We start from the raw sequence: 15,922 nt of genomic DNA, 5'->3' as shown, positions 1-15,922 counted from the left end.
GACTCTATTCTGAAATGCGGGTCTTCAAGACTGCGCATCTTTTCAGCTCTTGCTCACCTCAGTGTGGATGTGAATCAAGGCCATTTTCAGGCTTGCCCAGTGAAAGGTCTCTCCAGTCAAGGCTGTGGTTTCTTTGGCAGTACATCTCCCTCAGATACTTAAGAGGCATCTTTTCTGTTTGTTTTCAGGCATTCCTAGGTTAGCAACTACACCCACACTAGCAAATACCCGGTCTGCAAAACTCCTAGAGGTCATTAGCGTCTAAACTCCATCCTTCTGTTTGCTCTCAATTTGACTACTTTAAAGTCTATCCGTCATAACAAGTGGGGAGATCTCACCTTAAATTTTTTCTACGATGAGAATTTTAATCAATTTAAGGACTATAATCAAATGAAAGTTTTTAATTTAATGATTATTACAGATAGCATTGGGAAAAAATCATTTCCCTTCCTATTTAGGCTCTAAAACACTGGATTTTCAACAGTGGACTTATGCATATTTCTAGATCCACTTACTTCTTCCAGTTTGTGAACCAGAAGACTATTTCTCAGGTTTACCTTTGCTTTATAATAACTTGTAAAATGGACAGAAGTGGTAAGCATAACTTTCTTAAACAATAGTTCTACTTATAACTCCTATCCAGGAGCTAACGGTTACCTAAGCTCTGCTCTGCCTTTCAGGTTCTGATTGGAATACTCTCACCAAATATTTGATTAGAACCAAATGCATGTACTTTGTCTCTGTCAGAATGGACTTTCTCAATGCCTATGCATTGCCTTCCAAAGGCAGACAGTGCATTGTACTCGAGTCCTGTTTCTAAAAGTAACTTCTGTGTAAGAGATTATAGGTGACAGCCAATTACACTATACACCTGATACGGTGTTCATATCTAAAATATATAGAGAAACCCAAAATCATGGATATCAAGACAGAGAATTCTCAAAGAACGAAACTCAAATGTCTGACTAACACTGAACGAATTGGACAACATCATTTGTCATTTGAAAAATGTAAATCAAAATACTTTGAGATTTCATTTTATACCCTTCAGAATGGCAAAGATCAGTAATACAAGTTATAGCTTATTCTGGCAAGGATGCAGAATAAGGAGAAACACTCCTCCATCACAGTTGTGGAAGTATAGCATGTATGGCCACTTTGGGAACCATTTTGGCTGTTCCTCCAGGAGTTGGGACTAGATTTATCTCAAGATCCAGTTAGACCATTTTTGGATATGTCACCAAAGAACGCTTCACCCTTTTATAGAAAGATTTATACAACCATGATCATTGTTGCTTTATTTATAAAAGCCAGAAATTGGAAACAACCTAGATGTTTCTCAACAGATAAATGGACAAAGAGAATGTGGCATATTAAGACCATGAAAAAAAATTAAATCCCCTGGTATATAATACCTATAAAATTTATATACTATACAAATATTGTGTGTATGATAATATTATATAATATATAAAATAATACCTATATTTGTGTATGCTTTACTGGTAATTTGAAAACTACTGCAAAAATAAATCAGAAGCCATGAAGTTGGAGAAATTATTACACTTACCCTGCCTCAGTAGACACTACTATAAAACAGAGTTCTCTACATTTGCTTTACTTAGCAATGTTTAAACATACAAGGCAGAAATGCATTTGCTCAACAAAGAACTTGTTTTTTAAGCTCTGAAAAGTCTTCCTGCCTAACAGCTAGCAGAATAAAAGCTCTCTTCTTCACTAAGAAAGCAAACAGTGAGCAGAGCCGTAAGGTCTCTGCAAACACGAAGTACTATTCTCTGGCTAGGAGTCCCTGGCTCCAGGCATGTTGGAAAGAGTCTTGGACCGGAGGAATAAACTAGTAATAAAGACACCATACTTACAGTGACCTTTGAGCAATTCCAGATGTACAAGCAGAGCTTCTGCCAAAGCTCATCTGAGAGGAGTGGGCTTAAGAAGTAAGAAGTGCCAGGGCCATGGAGTCTTGCATGGGCCTGGGAGAGAGAGAGAGAGAGAGAGAGAGAGAGAGAGAGAGAGAGAGAGAGAGAGAATGAAAAACAAGAATCCAGATCCTTGGAATGAAAACATAACAGAAGATTAATTTTCTTACTTAAATTTTTTCCAATTTCATAAGTGAGCACATGTCATAAGCACATGACATTTTATATGGTCAATATTTTATTGTGCATTTATCAGCAGCTAGACTCAGCCTTGTACTTATCTTTGTCATTATACTATTTTTAATAATCTGGTGAAAATTCCTACATTTTATTTGTTTTCTCTGTTTCTACAATTAACTTATAACCTCGAGAAGTCAACTGTTGTATTAATTTATTATTAATATCAATTATGTATGCAATTATAATATATTATTAATTATTGGACTTGTAGCTGTCAAATGGCCCTTTGTTGATTTCTAAAAGCTACTTTAAATTATATACAAATTTGTAACACAGTTTAGATCATCCACAGTTATATTAAATGAAGAACCAAGGTCATGACCACCATGTAATATTTCACACACCCATAGCATTATGAAGATCGCCTGGTAGTCATTTTTGCAGAGATATAAAAATTTTATAGTGCATACTTTCTGTGGCTAAAAAATTAACCATGATATCACACTTTCAAATATACTCAAAATCCAACAAGAGCTTTAATGTTGAGTAGAAGTAAAATATTTTTATTCTCAAATAAATTTGAATGACATATATTCATCTAATAGCACATACATTATAAAGTGCATATTCCATCAATAGCAAACCGAATCTTAGAAATTGTTCCTAAGTGAGAGTTCTGGATGTGCTAACCATTCCCTTTAGACCTAGCTTTATCAACTTGACAATGTATAGATATCTCAGTATCCTACAAAATTCAAAGTAAATAAGAGTAAAAAGTAAATAACTCACACACGCACACGTTTCCAGTGACAAAGTACAGTGCCTTTCAATCATTCTGTCCCAGCCATTGCACAGATACAGAATCAATGAAAGCTCACCAATTCTCTTCCCGTCAACTCATCAATATAATTTTTATATTTGCTGCAACTTCAGGGCTATATTAGTTATTAGTGATAGAGTGGCGACATGGCTTCCCTGGGTCACAAATGGTTCTAAATCTTAAGTCAATGAAGAAAAGTATAGGGAAATGCACAGTGTACATGTACATGTGGGGTCCAAACTGCAATCCATGGAAAGGAGGAGAGTTATCATAGGACTGGATGCAGGAGTTACAGAGAGATAAGACAACAATACGTATGGTGTTAGGCAGACAGGAGCTGGGCAACACCTATGCAACCAATGATATGCACTGGTCATACACCGGCAGATACAAGCATACAGGCAGGTAACACGCAGACCACACGCGGTAACACACGGGTCCACAGTATAGCTAGTGAAGGCAAATGGTGAAGGAAGGCCTCTGATCTCAAAACCATATTTATCTAAAACCCACACAAAAGTAGCACTTTTGCCGGAAGTAGTTGTACAGCTCATTAGATCACGGTTTCCATTTAGATGTCCCAGATTTATGTGATCGGCTCTATTTCTGTGACTCGTGGTGTTCTAAAAGTCCAGCAGGAAGCATCTATGCTCACCCCAGATGTGCATATCAATACATACTGTCCAAACATAAACTGGCTCATAGGGCCTCTGTTCCTTACAATGTTAATTCTGGAAAACTTTGAAAAGATGCAGGCCCTTGCAATTTGACTTGAGATTATACCTTAGGCAGAATCTTTGTATACATTGTATTTCTCTTCCTTAAAGATATATATATATATATATATATATACATATATATATATTATCCTCTATATATATAATATATATAATATTCTCTTCCTTATTGAGATATATTTTAAACTGTATGTGCTTGTGTGTATGTGTGTGTGGGCATGTGTACATGTGAATGCTGGCATCCACTGAAGCCAGAAGAGGTGCTACAGGCAGTTGTAAGATGTAGGTTCTGGAAGTGAGCTCAGGTCCTGTGGACAAACGGCAAGGACTCTTCACTGCTGAGCCATCTCTCCAGCCCCAGCATCCCCTCAATCCTGAGAGTCAAATTATAACTCATTACTTCTCTTCATATTGTCTGAATTCCTGGATGCACACTAAAACGAGTTCATAAAAAATGTTAATTTATTAAACACACAAGTGATGGTTTACTGGGCATGATTAGTACAACCTTGCAAGTCCATACAATCTTGAAAAGGCATCTCCCGGGATGGATCTGTGTTTATTTCAAATACAGATTCTTGGAAATCTTGTAAGTCATACACATATATCTTGTTTTTCTTCTATCAAGTGAAGGAGAAATGAAAGTTACTGAAGACCCATGAGGAGATGAGACATGAATCAAATGCACTTTAGAATTACAGTGTACTAAATCTTACATTGGTATAACGTCATAGAGCACACATTTAACCAGTGTCATATTTCAAGGTTTTCGTGATTAGAGACTCAAAATAAATAAAATATTTTATCTTAAATGTAAAACCTAATACTCATGTTTCTACAATTAAATGAAATTAAACTGTTTCTTTCTAGAATGCATGCATGTGTAGGAGTGAGTACAATTTCATATGTTAGAGACAGGTCTCTGACTGCCCTGGAGCTTCCTGGGTAGTGTAGGCTTTCTGGTCTCTGAGCCCCAAGGATCCACCTGTACCACCTTTCCCTGCCCTAGGATTGCAAGCACATGATCCTATAGTTGGCTTTCCATGAGCTCTAGGTATCAAACTCAGGCCCCATGCTTGTGCGGGAAGCACTTTACACAATTACCTTTTTAAAATCTAACACAAGCTCTTTCTCTTTTCTTTTGTCTATCTACATCCTAATTTTGCATACCTACATCCTAATGTATGTATATTTGTCTAAGTGTTCATTGAATTCAAAATGAAAATAGTGCTTAAATTTCAGGCATGTAAAATTTCTTAATTGAATATAATTAGAAACCTTTAGGTGCTACAGTTTAAGTATATAAATATGCACATATTTGATTAACTTTTTGTCATCATATGTGACAGCTTAGGTGGCTTCTGTTGGTCCTTAGAAGCTTACGGCTGTGGTGATGACTTAAGGTATATGATTACAGGTCATTTGGGAGAATGACTGTAGGATCACAGTTACAAAAGCGAACTTTAACCAGGCTCAGAAGTCCTGGCGTGGAAAAACACTACTCCCTTTATTCTACAGCAGCAGGCTGGAACATCTCAGCTACTGGTCTCAGTTTCCCCAATCCATAAATGGTGATGTTTGAGACCTTTCAGACTTTTACAGTCTGAATTTCTGGAAAAAAATCTGCTGGCAACATATATCAAGGAAATGGGAAATTTGTGTTCTCAACCAAATTTTTTGTCCCCAGCATAAGATTATTCATTGTTTCTATATGCTCCACAAATTTGAAATATTTTTGGCAGTAGGGATAAATAATTGAAAATGAAAGATGTATAGATATGGATTTTATATCTTTATAAGTATAGGTATATAATTTTCTATATAAACATTTTATTATATTAAATATTCCCTTAATAGTACTTAAATAAATATTAAAATACATTGTCTTTATTCAGATAGTAAATTCTGTTAGTTCTTGATTGTCTTCTAGACTGATATCATAAATAATCAAGTAATTATTTGGAAAACAGAGAATTTCTTTACTCTAAATGATACCCTGAATTATATTTCTTAAATATATATAAAAAATTTTATTCTCATGTGAACTTGCATAGCAATTAGTGGAAAGAAAAGTAAACAAGAGACATACAATAGACAGCAATCTCATACAAGAGACAGCAATACTCTCACTTCATTAATACAAAAGCACATCTGTCATGTTCATGTTAAATATTTATTAGTAGTAAGTTGGTTCATGAAATACTGGTGAGAATATTTTTCATGAGGAAAATTGCCTTTAAAATAAATCTTGTATGTAATGTTATACGGATTGGAAGTTGAAGGACAGCTCCCAGGGGAGCAAGCCAACCGGGCTCTTAGGTATGAATATTTTTTTTAAATCTACCCTCATTTCACCTCCTTACTGAATGCCAGATTGTTCCATGAACTGAATTCATTCCAGTCTGAACATACTTAATATGGATAAATATTATAGCAAATGTTAACAAGGCCAAATTCTACTAATATAAAAATTTAAAAACAAATAATAATCATAAGGAAAACAATTATTAACTCTGTCTTATAACCAATGCCTAGATGAACTTTTACAATATGCTACTCAAAAAATAATAATGTATAATTTTCTCAAGTCCTTAACACTCATCACTTGAATGGCTTTTAATTTTTTACGATGACTCCCAAAAAAAGTATATCACATATCATATATGTGGGAAATGTTTGACAAAACCATACCTAGCCTTACTACATGTTATACACTTGTATTTTATGTTACATTTTATTACCTTTTTAAACCACTGTTTAAGTTCGAGTTAATACTTTTCCAGATTTAATGCAATATCCTGAACCTCAAATTGTAGTAGAAAGTAGCGGCAGGGAAGTCTCTAAGAAAATACAAAAGAGAGGAAACAGAAAACAGTAAAATGGTGTTGGGAAAAAATGAAAATAATGGATAAGCACAGAAAGAAGAAATTAGCAAAGCTTAAATAAACATTGCCAGACAAGAAGATTAATAAAAAAAAAACAGTGAGAGTTAATCTTTAGCAAGGGGCAGCCTCAGAAAATGAAATTTCCCCAGGATTTCTGAAAGCTGATAACCTCACAGATATCACTAGAACGATGATATTCAGTTAATGTATAAAATAAGTCTAAACTACAAACCAAAGTCAAAGAATACTTGTGAGTTTTTAAAAATTATAGCATATTGCATTTTATATTCAATGGCTACTTTTATTATTTGTAAGTCTTGATGAATTAAGGATGAGTACCCAGTCCATTTAATAGCTCTGGAAAGTCAAAAGCTTTCATTATAATTTTCAAATTCCCATGTGCTCTCAACTTGCATTCAGTTCTTAGGACCACCTAACACCTGTGCAGAGAGCCCAGATTCAGAGTTGGAGAGGTATATTTTATGTATGAGTCTGGGTTGCATCACTTCTGTAAAAGGGATAAATGACAAAATGTAGTAGAAACACTCTGTAAACCAGAATGTCCCAGGGCACTGCAGTTAACCTCAGACAATCACATTTTCACAATTGCATAGAATTTCAAAAACTTTTCCATGGAAGAGTCCATTTATAACACAGACCTGTTCCTCTATATTTTTCTAAACCAGTCATTTAAATATAGATTTGTCCTCTTAGTCACCCCATTGTTTTCAAAACCATTCATTTGCTTTCTGCCTTGCACTGTACTTTCAGAAAGCCCTATGGTGATCAGCGGAGATTCTGTACAAGTCTTCTGGACATCTACAATATGAGGACGATGTTTAATGAGATCTTCAAAAATTAAGTTATGCAGAGATTGAAGGATGTCTTCATTTCGGGCAAGACTGAAAACATGTCTATACTTTCCCATGGTTTTATTATTTTAATTATTCTCTTTCTCTATGTTCTAGCCACTACATTCCTTTGGTTCTCAAGACTCCTTCTGGGTTATCTTGAACTGTATGACCGCCACTGGTGACAGAACGTAACTTCCATGAGGGCAAGGGTTTTTGTTGTGGTTGTGAGCAGTATTCATGTGGAGCCCAAAGCGGTAATGCTGACATTGCTGATATTACATTGATGTTCGCTGGATAAAGTGAAAGTTTCATCTTTGTCTTTACTCTTTATATTTTAAACACGTACCCAACCTCCAGATTCATCCGGCATGTCTAAATCTTCAGTCTAGAATGCTAACTCTGATATGAAGAAACATGGACTAAGGGCTGCTTAACTAAGGTTAAGAATAAGGCCTTCCTATCTTCCTCATAACATCTGGCATTCATGCCTGACAGTTTTGTATGGAATCAAACCTTTGCATTGGTGAATAGGGAATAGCTCTGGGATATTGTTTTATCTCTCTGTGACTGTCTTTATAGTGGATCACTGAGGAGCCCTTTTTATTCTTTCTACTTTATTCTTCAAGCTTAGAGCCAAAACAATGGATTTTTTCCTGTGATGTTTTCCTTGGAGCTGTGATAAAGTAACTGTGTCCTCTACTGGACTGTTAGGAAATTGAAAGTCATATTTTAAAAGGCAGGAGTATATTTATATCTGTCTGGATAACTAAAACCTTCCAAAAGTTATCTGTCACTTAAATTTTGGTCACAGCTTCATGCTGTATCCTAAGAAATGTAGGACATATGTGTGCCCAAGGACGAGATAAAGGGATGGGGCTAAATTCACCCTATCATGACTTGTGGTAATAGTCTGTCTTGTGAAGGAGAGCTTAACTACTGCCGAAAGAAGGCTTATATCCATCTGAAGAATGTAAGAGACCTGACAGGCCTTAGACGCAAACCCTGCCATAAAGGCAACCAAATATGTATTTATTCTTTGAAATTTTCATATATATGTAAAATGTATCTTGAGCACATATATTTATTATTTCCCGTGCCCTACTCCCCAGTATTCCCACAACGCATCTCCCTTCTAATTCCATGTCCTCTTAATTTAGTTTCAAAAAGACCTAATAGGCAAGGAGATAGGGGTCATCCAATGGATATTGGCAACCTACCATTGACCACATTTCCAAAGAAAAGTGACTTTTTTTCCTCTAGCAACTGCCAACTGCCAAGTGCTACCCAAGTGTTTCTTGCTAGTTCAGATATGACAAAAAAATTATCTATCAACAATCATGGATATTCAAGTTGACCACATTAAGTAGCAGAAATGTAAATATTATCTATTTGTTGAATTCTTCTCTAATGTTTCATCTTTCATACCATGCCTCTAAATTTGCTTTAGAATCTTTCTATGACTCAGTAGCTTAATCATAGAAGAATCTCTAATGCTGACTCATACTCTGTTCAGCAGTCAGTTCATTGAGCCCCGTATGCATAACTGAGTAAGACCAGTGTTTGTCCTGGACTAGGAGTAAGCCAACACCTTCAACAAAGACATGACTGCAAAATGAATATGACAGAAAAGTAGATGGCCTTCACTTCTGCTTCGTGAGGTTTGCCCATAAAGACAATGCTGTGGTGGACCTTAAGACATAAAAGAAGAATATGATCTGATTCCAAGCTAGTCAAATGTAAACAAATTAGAAGATGAAAATGACAAAAGAATAAGATTGCCTTTATCCTGGTAACCTCTGTTGCAAGATATTTTATCACATTATGAACCCCAGATTTTATTTACTAAAAAAGAACTGTTTATAGTTGTGGTGTGGCTCAACCCTTATCACAGATCTTTAATCCTCTGACCAGAATACAGACATACCCTTAGTACACACATTTAATCCCAAGCAATGAAAGGTTAATTTGTAGAAGGAAGCACCCATATTTGAAAGTGATGTCTAATTGAGTGGCAGACAAAGTGAGCATAAAGAGAAAACTTTGACAGAATAGAAGAGGAAAGGGAAGCTAGTTAAGAAAGCAGTACATAAAGGAGGAAATAAAAAAAGGGGGGCAAGAAGCAATTTTACTGGAAGTTATAGAGGGACAGGATACAGTGAGCGGACGAGCTAGACACAGGTGAAAACAGAACAAGGCAGATAATGGGAAAGACACAGAAGATTAGAGCATAGTGAAAGTTAGCACCAGGCTAAGCAGAGCAAGTCAGGAGTGGCTGGGAGAGAAGCCAGTTTGAATCAGTCATCTGGGAGAGGAGTTTGAGCCACAACAGCTGAGTTGAAGCAGCTACCTAGAGTTCATCAAGAACAAGAAAGGGTGAGCTTATTCAGCAGTGAGTCTCAGGAGCTGAAAATGTTTTAGGCCTAGATTAGAGTATATGAAGGCTAAAAGTTTCCAGGACTCCACCTAGGTTAGTAGACTGAGGCAGTAAGCATCAGAGACAAAAATTACATTGGGGAAGTAAAAGATACTTTAACAAGCCTTCTTAACTCAGTTATCTTTTTCTCCCCACTTGGTGACCTCAACATGTCACATATAAAGTAAACTTTGTTAACAGCACAAAAGCACACTTAGAAGGCATTCCGTGCATACTGCTATATAAGAAAACTTCGTGGTCCAACAATATTCTTAGTAAATTTCAATAAGTACCATATTCAATTTGTCTTCCTTGAAAGTCTCATTAAGAATATACTGATATACTTCTTTGGGGGAAAGGAAGAATTTTTAAAACATGTCTGCTTGCTAAAAAATATAGATTGAAAAATACAGCATTGATAAAAATGCCTCTGGATATAGCTCAAATATTAGCTCAAAAATTTTATTTCTAGTAATATGCACACACACACACACACACACACACACACACAACACGCACAAAGTCATTTTGTTATTATGTTCTTTTAGCAAAAATAATGATATTTAACATACCGAGTTTCAGGTTCTTGGCCATGGGCCACGTTAACAGAGTCATAAGTGGATTCTATTTCGTGGGGTACACCCCAGATCAATCAAATAGGACTGATGCCCACATGAATTCACAGACTGCAGCAGTGTGCACAAACCTTCACTGGTTTAAACCCAGACAATGCTTCCAGTACTGAGCAGAAAGTAGGCATGGGGGCTCATTGTAACCACAAAGCAATTTACAATGAATATTTACTTCCAAAAGGAAAAAGAAGACATTTTCTTCAATGAATGTCACTGGGTATTTGAACCATATTCCAGGGCACATCCCATGCCCAGGAATAGTTATAAAAAGAAGAAGGAGGAGAAGAAGAAGAAGAAGAAGGAGGAGGAGGAGAAGAAGAAGAAGAAGAAGGAGGAGGAGGAGGAGGAGGAGGAGGAGGAGGAGGAAGAGGAGGAGGAGGAGGAGGAGGAGGAGGAGGAAGAGGAGGAGGAGGAGGAGGAAGAGAAGAAACAAACAAAACCCTTTATGACTGTTGTTTGGTTTTTGCTGTTGTTGTGTTGTTGTTGTTGTTGTTGTTGTTGTTGTTGTTGTTGTTGTTGTTTTGATTTAAGGTTTTTTGTATTGATTTTTGTTTTGTGTGGGTTTTTTTGCTGAGAAAGAAAGTTGGTGGGGAAAAAATTCAAAAACAAAATATAGTATATAAAATATTTCAAAGAAAGAAAAAGTGAGAAATTGACTTAAAATAAGTCAGGGAAGACACAAGAATATACTGGTGAATGGTAAGTGAAGTAAAAACTCATAATTTGAAAACTACATAACTTGTTATCTACTGAAACTTTAGAAAATCAAAGTTTTTTTTATTTTTTATGGCACAGAAGTACATAATGCCAGCCCCGAAAGTCAAATAAGACCATTCCTTAAGACCATGTTGATAACATACTACAGGGATTTTGAAATGATTTGCCATGATTAAAGAGGGTGGTGTCACCACACATGCATTAGAAAAAGAGGAGAAAGCCATGCATGGGAAACGAGCTAAAACCAAGGACCAGAGTGGAGGAATAATGTCTTCACTGGGCCATTTGACGTTTAACCAGATCGATGCACTTTAATGTCCCCTGCAAATAAAATAACAATTGTGCTAGTTAAACATGTCCTCCCTTCCTCCTGGAGACATACCAAGGCTCCACAACTAAACATTTTATCTGTCCGAAAAGAAGACCAGGTCACAAACATATGCCCTCTTGTCTGTTTCAATCTGTTAGAAACCTTAGCGTTTCAGGTAAGTTACATATTGGTCTTCATATTTATAAAAGCAGCCCAATATTGGTCTTTGCTCCCATAACTTATTCTCAGTTCTATGGGACTTATATCAAGGTCATCAGTCATAATTTTCATACATTTGATGATGTAGTTAACATTTTATTGAGCACGAGGTACTGCTGGTACACATTATTTTTCCTTTTACTAAAAGTTTTAAAAAGGCAAAAAAAAATTCTGGACATCTGCAATAGGATTTCAAAGCCTAAAGAGATATTAGAGATCATCCAGCATCTTCAATTTTATATATAGAAACTACGACCCAGGGAGCTGAGGACAAGCTATGCTTACTGACATGTGTTGCAGAATCAGAAGGGAGATTGCAAAATCGGGAAGCAAGGACACCAGTGTTGAAATCAACCCACAGTTTATAAGTGTGAAATATGAAGAAATTATTGAGCCCTCAACAGGCGGTTGTGACATATTTAAAGTTCACTGATCTGTTTGTGAAATTAAGTTTATGGGAAAAAATGGAGATCACAGTGAAAAACTTTCCAGTCAACTGGAAGACACAAGGATTATGTATTAAAATGCTTTAAAAATAGTTTCATTGCTATTTCAACTTACTAGCAGAGTTTTGGTTTTTTTTTAAATCCTCAATCTTGCTCTTTCTTACAAGATATGATGTCCAAGTGAGCTATTCATGGTCTTACATGCCTTTAGTTAAAAAAAAGAAAAAGAAAAAGAAAAAAACCCAAACCCTGCTTCCTTCCATTACCCTTCAATGGTGTCCTTATGAAGCCTACCTACATGATTAAGCCATAGAGTGGGCCTCAACATTGAATTTGAGATGCTACAAGGAACCCACAGCAAAAAATTCAGGAAATGCTATATTCTAGGGTTTTGGACTTGAGAGTCAGAGTTTATGGATATAGAAAAAGACTTCTAGACAGGTCTGTAGTAAGAAAAATCTGTTTATCCAAACATTCTTTGCCACACTTCATAAGTGGTGGCTATTAATAACTAAACAATTAAACGTTGCCCAGATAACTTCTTCCCTAAGAACTGCATATGAAGGCATTGCAAAAGGCACAGAGGCAGGGGGTTAATGGAATGGATAACTTGGAGATGATGAATTGGCCGCTTGTAAGTGTTAAGTGTCCAGACGAGTGGCTTGCTTTTAATTTGCACAATTCACATTCAGGCTATGTAAGTTGCAGGAAAAGCTAAATTAGTACAGAACTTAGTACTATTTAAGTATCAAAACTAAGGACTGAAGAGTAAGGTACTGGTACTAGCTATCCACCACTGTTACTGCAATGAACACCTTGAATTTGTAATTTTAATCCTTTGGTAGTTTTTCCTTAGTGAGTTACATGTCTTAATTATATATCCACAAAACATTATTCTGTCCCATTAAAAAGTATCTCAATCTGTATATGGGAAACCATCAAAAAGTTTCTTAAAATTAAAACTGAATTATCAAGAAGGAAGCCTTCTTCCTTGATGGACTCGAAAGTATCTGTCAGCATCGATAAAGAAGTGAAACGTCAGAGCTTCTTTTAAGCTCTGAAATTGCAGAAGCCATGGTAAGGTCTCTACTTTAAAAAGAAGGATTTTTCTACAGGTAGCTAATATTTTACAGATTACAAACCATCACCTCACACACATGGACAGAGATGGACTGTCATGGGTGTAACTTAATCTCCACATTCTGGCCATCTCAAATCTCTAGAGTGTCACTTTTGGTTTACAATCCAGTTACATCACAATCCCTCAATAGAGTTACGGCCTGCTCACTAATCTCTCCCTATCAGGTATCCTGTGAGGAAGGAAGTTGCAAGGCCCCACAAGAAAGCAACCGTGGCATGAATGATTGCATTCGGTCTCTTTCCACAACAATATCTGTAAGTCTGGAAGTGATAAATGGAGCCCACGTTATAAATGAGCAACAGGGTCAGTAGCACCAAGGAGCCAAGGTTCAAAGAGAAGGCACAGCGCTGATGGGTTCAAGAAAAGGCCACATTCTGCTGGCGTGCCTCAGTGCAGATAAATCCTCCGAGATGGCTTGTTGCAATTACAAAACAGAATTAGAAAAGGCTGTTATTAAAGAGCCAAGATTTCTGTCCAGGAGTTGAACAAAGAACATTGATTAGCACAAAAGACATCCTTTTTCCAGGGGGGAAAAATCCTGACATGACAAGATTCCTGGTGGAAAATATCTTCAAATGGCTAAACGATTCCTTGACACTGAAAGACAAGTAACTGGATAACCTGTTTATTTTCTTGGTGTTCTTTTTTGTAACCTCCTATAAACAGTTATAAAGAGTTCAGGAGACACTGAATAGCTTCTCTAGAGCTCTTTAGGCTGCTTCTTTGCCCTACATAAAACCTCCTGGGGTGAGTTAAATAAAATTAATATGCCCAGCACTTATGAAATAAAATATATGACTTCTCTAAGATTATATCTGTTAAAGACCTTGTAGGATGTCAGAATGAAATCATCTAAGAAATTCCCATTTGCTTCTTACACAGGGAAGATCATGAAACACTTACCGTAACCACACCCTATGATGAGTAACAGGGAAACTAGGCTTTGGATGGTACAATATTAAACCCCTGATGCCTACTTCAGTCTTTTGCCCAGGAGGTGTTTTTCTTAAACACATAATTACTGTTAGCCTTAGATGGGAGTTTTTCCCTGGAGACAATTATTCTTCCCCAGGCTCGATTGCTGTAGATGTCTGTGTAGGTTTCAGGGTCTGCTTTTGCTTGACATTTACTTGTTCATGAAGTCCATTCGCATCACACGACACTTTCTGTTAGCATCGTGGTACAAAACTGGGTTAGAATATAGGAGGGGGGCAGTCGTTTCAGTTTCCATTTCTCTTTAGACAGAGAGACCTTATACCAAAGAACTCGAAGAGAGGCAAGAGAACACCCTGCTTTAGTTCTATTCCCTTACCAGGACAGTCACGATCCTAAGACAGCCATGGAGATCTCCCTCCTTTGGAACAGTCCTGTAAAAGGGTAAAAAATAATGCACATTTCTCTATGAGTGACAAAATTTATGGTAATGATTTTCTCTTAAACAAAATAGGGCGTAAAGTAGCTTTAAAACTGCACATAAAATATAATGATCAAACTTTAACACATTTCACATTAATTTTTAGTGATTTTTATGTTTATACATTTTAATCGAAATATAATTATATCACTTAGTCTCTTCCCTTTCCTCCTTCCAGCATCCTTTCTCCAAGACTTGCTCCCTCCAATTCTTTTCCTATTCCCTCACTCTCAAAGTGATAGCCTCACCTTTCCCAATTATTATTGATACATATACATGTGCATATGTTAAAGCTATATAAATATAACCTGATGGGTACATTTCTATTGCTCTGTGTGTACATGGCTATAGGAATGACCACTTTGCTTTGGGAAAACTAGGGCACTACTTCCTTTGATAGGCTAACTCTCCCAACAGACATTAGTTGCCTGTAGTTTGTTGTCTAAGTGTGAAACTCTGTAAGTTTCCTTCTTCAATGTTAGCATGTCTTTTGATATTGCCACTGTTCAGATCTTGTTTGTCCAGACACTTCTAGGCAAGTTTCACAGCAGAACTCCTGCTACTCTGACTCTTGCAATCTTCCGGACCCTTCTTCTGTGACACTCCCTGAGTCATAGAGTTGTGCTGTACTTGTACTTTGGGGATTACAAAAAAATGCTAGCACAATTGTGGAAGATGACAGACCTTCACTGTTGGTGTAGATGAGAATTGTTGCAGTCACTCTGGAAATCAGTATGAAGAATACTAGACAATTTAAAATATAAATTACCATAAGGCCCAACCATATAGCTCCTTGGTATGTACCCAAAGAGTCCTCATCCTGCTCCAGAGACACTTACTCAGCAATGTTCTTTGCCACCATATTCACAATAACTAGAGAATGGAAACAACTTAAATAGCCTCGACAAGATGAATGGATGATTAAAATGTGGTCCTCAGACACAATAGATACCATTCAACTGTAAAGAAAATTGATATCATGAAAAAATTATATCAAGTGATATGAGTCCAGACCCAAAAAGGCGTATGACACATGTTCTTTCTCACCTGCAATTCTTAGCTCTAAATCTTCAGTAATGAACATATACCATGGAATAACTACAGAAACCAGGAAATTCTGAAGGTTACCAATGTTGTTTGATAAAGCTTTGAGGATTAATATTATTTTATGTATACCTAAAACTATACCGAATACATTTAAGTATCTATACATACCT

The 15,922-nt window shown here is 36.5% G+C and overlaps 1 long non-coding RNA gene across 1 annotated transcript in view; it reads left to right on the top strand.

Moving 5' to 3' along the window:
* The window catches only part of LOC134481049 (uncharacterized), a 73,781-nt gene extending 66,069 nt beyond the window's left edge, over positions 1-7,712 (top strand). The window contains exon 4 of the long non-coding RNA XR_010056237.1: positions 7,331-7,712. This is a non-coding gene — a long non-coding RNA (uncharacterized LOC134481049). The remainder of the gene's footprint in view (positions 1-7,330) is intronic.
* The last annotated feature ends 8,210 nt before the right edge of the window (positions 7,713-15,922 follow it).

This window comes from Rattus norvegicus, chromosome 11 (genome assembly GCF_036323735.1).
Source record: "Rattus norvegicus strain BN/NHsdMcwi chromosome 11, GRCr8, whole genome shotgun sequence".
NCBI lineage: Eukaryota > Metazoa > Chordata > Mammalia > Rodentia > Muridae > Rattus > Rattus norvegicus.
This window is presented reverse-complemented; position numbering and strand designations above follow the sequence as displayed.